The sequence below is a fragment of the Amblyomma maculatum genome, chromosome 11 (assembly GCF_055883805.1).
Source record: "Amblyomma maculatum isolate TAMU_Amacu chromosome 11, ASM5588380v1, whole genome shotgun sequence".
Lineage (NCBI taxonomy): Eukaryota > Metazoa > Arthropoda > Arachnida > Ixodida > Ixodidae > Amblyomma > Amblyomma maculatum.
In genome coordinates this window covers 26,929,021-26,936,477 of record NC_139354.1, presented here as the reverse complement: position 1 = coordinate 26,936,477, position 7,457 = coordinate 26,929,021, and the positions used below count along the sequence as shown (strand labels likewise).

At 42.2% G+C, this 7,457-nt stretch overlaps 1 protein-coding gene across 2 annotated transcripts in view; it reads left to right on the top strand.

Moving 5' to 3' along the window:
• The first annotated feature begins 663 nt into the window (after positions 1-663).
• Positions 664-7,457, top strand: part of LOC146173213 (ras guanyl-releasing protein 3-like) — a 91,203-nt gene continuing 84,409 nt past the window's right edge. Inside the window, exon 1 of one of the 2 annotated variants that reach the window (XM_084584492.1) lies at positions 664-688. The gene's annotated coding sequence lies outside the window, so the exon portion shown is untranslated. The other variant, XM_084584489.1, reaches the window with a different exon arrangement.

Sequence of the window (7,457 nt, the reverse complement as noted above, 5' to 3'; positions counted from 1 at the left end):
ATGAAAAAAATTATTATTTTTTTTCCATTAATGATGGCTTATGGTGAATTACAATAGATTAATTATACATTATGTTGTATTACAGTATTCCAGCTGAATTGTGAATTAAAACAGACTGCATTATATTAAGTGGTATTTAAACGAACTTCTGTCGATTAAGACTCATTGAGTTGCATCGCGTTGGATTATGAATGAATTCTGGCACGTATATTAGTAGCGGAATTACGTTGGATTAGTTGGTTTAAAGTAGAATGCGATAGACTAATCGTGGCTTCTAGAAGGTATCAATAAATTGTGGGTGTTGTGAAGCGCGCACCTTACCGCGATACCGGCCAAGTCACATGTTAACGGCAGTAGCTGCGGTGACGTGGCTAGACAAAATACTACTACCCTACTGAGAAAATTTATGAGGCAACAACCTCACGTTTTCTCACACAATTTCACTCAATTCGCATAAGAAATCACATACAAATCGCATATAATTGTATTAGATCTCATAGTTTCTTGTACATTATTATAAATTATGCGAAATATTTTATGATAATGATGTCCACCGTATGAGAGTCTATGCGATTTGGTGAGATTTTGTGAGGTTATTGCTCGGTAGAACTTTTAGTTTTTCAGTAGGGTAACCTTTAATAAAGCTTGTTCGTACCTTCGCCAACTACTTGTCGATTCACTTCAGTGGGTGAATTATTTTATATTTCATTGGATTGCGGTTGGTCTAGGTTTGCGGTGGATGAAGTTGAACTTTGGTGAATTACAGCGGGCTGCGACTGTATTACAGTGGATTATAGCAGGTAGAATATAAATAAATCACTGGCTTCGCTTTCACAGTGCCGTAAGTAGTCTTCAGTGTCCTCCGCCACTTTTATAATAGCACAGATCAAGTGTCCAACAACAAAGGGAGCCATCTTCGTGCCTTTCTTTCTCCAATGCCAGAGAGGAATAAGGATATAAAATTAAGCTGTCTAATTTGCTTCGTGCAAAAGAACGTAGATCGCAAAGAAAAACTAAAGTGGAGACTTGAGCTCCGCATTTGTTTATTTATTTATTTCAGATACTGCCAATCCCCATTGAAATATTTACAGGATGGGCATATAACTGAACAAAGACTACAATAATGGCGAAACAAAGGTTATAAATACATGAATATAGAAGAAAAACAGTTAGCAGGTGATAAACCAATGTCATACACAGCATATCTGCTAGGTAATAATGCAGTTATACAAGGTAAATAATGTAGTAATACAATAGCTCTCATGTACAGTATTGTAATTGGCTTGTTATATTTGGTTCGAAATGGTTTACGTATTGTGTAGTAGTTTTTCTAGAAGGGTTACAAATTTCGGCAATGATGTGCTGTTAGTGATGTGTGGATCCAAACCGTTTCATTCCGTAGTTGCACGTGAAAAAAATGAATATCTAAAACACTCGGTACGGAAATGATATTCTTTGAGAGTTTGTGGGTGCTTATGGCGGGAAGGTCTGCATTCATCTAAGGATATATATACAACGAGCTATCTATGTTTAATGCATTGTGTAATAACTGGTAGAGTAATTTTAGTCGTGCAAGTTTGGCGCGGTTTTGTAAAGTAAGAATAGAGGTTTTTTAAATCAATTGGGATGGCGAATCAGTAATCCTATATTTGTTAAATATAAATCTAACTGCCTTTCGCTGTGCTCCTTCGTCTTTGTTAATAAGGGAGCCTGTGTATAAGGGAGCCAAATTGTGTTACCGTATTCGAGAACTGGAAGCGATTAAAGGCGTGGAGGCAATAAATTTGTGGCTTGTGCTTTTTTTGCTTGAAACGTTTCTTATTTTCGGTTCCCAGACGCCGAGTTGGACAGTGACGCCACTGTGTATGGTGGTCGACAACTTGTGTTGGTCACGTGGGATAAAATATCTGTGACGCGCACATTGCTGCATCGAGCACAAGCAAACAAGCAACACCGAAAATATGTACGGCGAACTACAGCAGCTCCGATTCTAACCAGATCATGACATGTATTCATCTAACCCCAATGAGGAAATCGACTCTTTAATGCGAAAGTCTAAACTGCGGCATTGAACCGAATTTCAGTGCACCAAAACGATTTGAAATCGACTCTTTAATGCGGAAGTCTAAACTGCGGCATTGAACCGAATTTCAGTGCACCAAAACGATTTGAAATCGACTCTTTAATGCGAAAGTCTAAACTGCGGCATTGAACCGAATTTCAGTGCACCAAAACGATTTGAAATCGACTCTTTAATGCGGAAGTCTAAACTGCGGCATTGAACCGAATTTCAGTGCACCAAAACGATTTGAAATCGACTCTTTAATGCGGAAGTCTAAACTGCGGCATTGAACCGAATTTCAGTGCACCAAGACTATTTGAAATCGACTCTTTATTGCGGAAGTCTAAACTGCGGCATTGAACCGAATTTCAGTGCACCAAAACGATTTGAAATCGACTCTTTAATGCGGAAGTCTAAACTGCGGCATTGAACCGAATTTCAGTGCACCAAAACGATTTGAAATCGACTCTTTAATGCGGAAGTCTAAATTGCGGCATTGAACCGAATTTCAGTGCACCAAAACGATTCGCAATCGACTCTTTAATGCGGAAGTCTAAACTGCGGCATTGAACCGAATTTCAGTGCACCAAAACTATTTGAAATCGACTCTTTATTGCGGAAGTCTAAACTGCGGCATTGAACCGAATTTCAGTGCACCAAAACGATTTGAAATCGACTCTTTAATGCGGAAGTCTAAACTGCGGCATTGAACCGAATTTCAGTGCACCAAAACGATTTGAAATCGACTCTTTAATGCGGAAGTCTAAACTGCGGCATTGAACCGAATTTCAGTGCACCAAAACGATTTGAAATCGACTCTTTAATGCGGAAGTCTAAACTGCGGCATTGAACCGAATTTCAGTGCACCAAAACGATTTGAAATCGACTCTTTAATGCGGAAGTCTAAACTGCGGCATTGAACCGAATTTCAGTGCACCAAAACGATTTGAAATCGACTCTTTAATGCGGAAGTCTAAACTGCGGCATTGAACCGAATTTCAGTGCACCAAAACGATTTGAAATCGACTCTTTAATGCGGAAGTCTAAACTGCGGCATTGAACCGAATTTCAGTGCACCAAAACGATTTGAAATCGACTCTTTAATGCGGAAGTCTAAACTGCGGCATTGAACCGAATTTCAGTGCACCAAAACGATTTGAAATCGACTCTTTAATGCGGAAGTCTAAACTGCGGCATTGAACCGAATTTCAGTGCACCAAAACAATTTGAAATCGACTCTTTAATGCGGAAGTCTAAACTGCGGCATTGAACCGAATTTCAGTGCACCAAAACGATTTGAAATCGACTCTTTAATGCGGAAGTCTAAACTGCGGCATTGAACCGAATTTCAGTGCACCAAAACGATTTGAAATCGACTCTTTAATGCGGAAGTCTGAACTGCGGCATTGAACCGAATTTCAGTGCACCAAGACTATTTGAAATCGACTCTTTATTGCGGAAGTCTAAACTGCGGCATTGAACCGAATTTCAGTGCACCAAAACGATTTGAAATCGACTCTTTAATGCGGAAGTCTAAACTGCGGCATTGAACCGAATTTCAGTGCACCAAAACGATTTGAAATCGACTCTTTAATGCGGAAGTCTAAATTGCGGCATTGAACCGAATTTCAGTGCACCAAAACGATTTGAAATCGACTCTTTAATGCGGAAGTCTAAACTGCGGCATTGAACCGAATTTCAGTGCATCAAAACGATTTGAAATCGACTCTTTAATGCGGAAGTCTAAACGGCGGCATTGAACCAAATTTCAGTGCACCAAAACGATTTGAAATCGACTCTTTAATGCGGATGTCTAAACTGCGGCATTGAACCGAATTTCAGCGCACCAAAACGATTTGAAATCGACTCTTTAATGCGGAAGTCTAAACTGCGGCATTGAACCGAATTTCAGTGCACCAAAACGATTTAAAATCGAGTCTTTAATGCGGAAGTCTAAACTGCGGCATTGAACCGAATTTCAGTGCACCAAAACGATTTCACTATAAACCGAATATAATGAGGAAGCCCTGGATATATCGAAATGTCCTAATATGCCGTAACTAAAAAGCGCGTATACCGTAGAGCAACGGCACACGTCCTTGGCTCGCTCGCGTCACAGTTGTCATTGAAACTATGACGCCATGCAGACATCAATCCACCGAAGCGGCGAGTTGGGCAACGGCATGCATAAAGATAGAGGATTTCATTATGCAGCATCACATCTTCAGTTATCACTCTGGCAAGCTAATAAAAAATCAAATGTTTGTTTTGTCGAACACTTGGCTATGTCATTACCCAATAAGTTCACAGCAGGTTTTCTATAGCCTCAACTTTTGATGTCTAAACCCATTGAACGGCTCGTTACAGAAGCTTCTCTTCGCGCACGTTCACTGTACTGTATTTTGTCTAGACTGCTAAATTGCTAAGCACCAACTTGGTTAGCATCAAATACACATCGACCCCGGTCGTAGGTCAGCCATCAATGTGACTACGCGGCATAATCGGCAGCTTGTCTGGTTAGCAACCCAATGATATTGGGATCTAATCCTGACTAGAACCTTGGAGTTGTGCGTATAATAAATTACATTATAATGTTAAGTAATTACATTATAATGTATGAAGCAGGTGGCGATCTTTTTTTTTGCACCACGGCCTAATTACGGTAGACTTTAGCGTACCCCACATAGCCTATCACAAGGACAGCCTCAAAGGCAGGGACTTATGGCTACATTCACAATAGCGGATCAGCATTCTCCTTACTGACCCGAATATTAAATTCTACTAGGTAACAGCTAATATAACCTCAGACCTCGCGCTTTCTGCTGACACCTATAGATGTAGAGAAATGGGAACACAGGGAAAAACGCGAGCAGTATCACTTCCTCACATCTACTATATACCAGTACCTCAAGGTTATACCGAAGGAAATATAATAGAACTCTCCTGACTGATAGACACAAATTCGGCACCTTCCGTGACCAAACAGCGCCAACCTTAATCAAACATCTCGAAGAACGAGTTTCCACCCTTTGAGAGTATATATTACCAGTCAAATCACAAACATTATATCTCAGCTCTCTACCTCTAGCCACCCTTTCGACGAACGCGTGGTATGCGAACCCCGAACGTGATTCAAAATCACGGAGACCGAAGCATAGAAACTCGCAACGGAATTTCGACCAAAATTCACCCCTGGAGCGATGTTACAAAAAAATCACTGCGAAAAATTCACGGAGTATATACATCGCAGCATCTACAGCTCTCCTAAAAGAATCCCCACCGCGTGGAAGCATACGAAGGTAATACAGTCGTGCCTCGTTAATACGAGCCCCATTAATATGAACGACTCGAATTATGGACAGTTTTTTTTTTTTGGGTACCAAACTTTTGCCGTGCCTTTACGTCTCGTTAATATGGAAACTTGCTGTCCGGACAATGGACAAGGAAAAAATGCACAAATACCGTTAGAAGTCATGTATGTTTGTTGCGTTAATTGGCCGGTCATGAAAACCAAATCGTTACACTGCTTCGAATATAATTTCTCTTCCATAATTTTGTTGACAGGCACAACATGAACGTAGTGACAATGACTGATTGACTGCCCTTTTCGTTCGTGGTTTCATATTTTACACAGCGAAGTGCACTCAGTCGAAGCACGATACGATTTTTTATATTGCATAAATGCACTTGAACAAAACTCTGACAGCAGCTTGCGCCTTGTAGGAAGTTGGCATCAGCAACTTTAAGCTGACTAAATGTCGATACATAGCAGGGATTTGTGCGAAATGAAATGTAGAAGTCAAGTAATTTATTACTGAAACGCCATCGAGAACAATATACAACTGCATCACAATAACATCAATTGGATCGCATTTGAAACATAACGGTGACTAATGCCAACTTCTCTGCCTACGTTATGCTCGAAAGCAGAACTTTTCCTTAGCGTTTTCTTTTTTTTTTTTTAGAAAAAAAAACAACCCGATTCTTTATTACGGACGACTCGCTTTATGGATATTTTTGTGCGGAAACCAAAGTGTCCATATAAACGAGGTACGACTGTATACCTAAAACGGGAAAATGGCTAGCTCTTGAAAGCCTCAAGCCCATCTCTTTAACATTATGTCTAGGAAAACTAATGCAGGACGTTATTCTCAGCCGCCTCCACGCTTAGGTCGAAGGTCATCACCACCTACCGCCCACGATGCTGGGCTTCCGTTCTCAACTCTGCGCAAGATGTGAGGCGGCAACCTTCCCATGACATAATAAAAGACGCTATTTGTCTAGTCTAGGCTTAGACAAGGCATGTGACAATGTAGTACATGAATCTGGGCGGGAGCAGAGGACGTTGAGCCGTCTTCACAAGTGACCGATTGCACGTACGTGCGACGGTCGCTACGTTGACTAAGTGCCCTCGCATGCCCAAGATAGGAGGTGTCCTCAAGCGGCAGATGGTTGCTCCCGCGATGAGTGACGCTCGCGAAGTTTTGTCTAACGTGCGGTGGTATCTGACGCGAAGCGTTTCAATATATTCGCGCGTAGCGGATGTGAGTTCGCCCCTGGTCCGCACGATGCGCATGTGGCGGAGAATTTCGTTAAGTTCAGTGGTGACACGAACCCGCCTTGCCTTCCCCACACGCACAAGAATGTCGCGACACTGCGCCTCCAAATTGTCGTACACTACAGGGGTCAAAACACGCACTTACGCAATTGCATAACTGAGTTCTGCGCGGATTTGTGCCGGACACCATTCGTCATGCAGTAACGACACGTTTATCCGCCACATCAGAGGGTTGTTACAGCGGCCAGGTGCTGCTCTTAATGCTACCAGTACCGGCGAGTGGTCGCTGATTCTGCGAATACCTATAACCTCACATTCTAGTAGGTTAGGTGCCAGGGATGAGGGAATGCACACCCGGTCACATATTAGCCAACCATATCCCGTAGGAGCACTCGAGCAGACGACGCTCTGGCACGTGAGCAGCGCCGTCTGGCGAGAAATAGTGAATAGTTCTTATTCGTCTAAACGAATAAGAACGCATTTAAAAGCCACCATTCTCAAAAATTACCTTGCCCATAATCATTTCCTGCTCAATGAGTGTATATTACCTATAGATTACGTTCACAGACATCTTTCAGCAACAATCGCCGTTTACAGTGAGTGTATGTTACCTTTAGGTTGCGTTCAGGGAGACCTTTCCGCTACAATCGCCGTTTAACTCGCTGAAAGTGTCGCCTGCTCCAGTGCGCCTACGGGATATGGTTTGGCAATACGCCACCCGGTCAGGCCGGCTCGCGCTCTGGTCCCGAACGCGAGTTGCCACGAATTGGTCTCCGTGGAGGTTTGTCCAAGTGTTCTGGAGACGCAGCGACCGAACGAGCTTCGCTAACTCTTTAG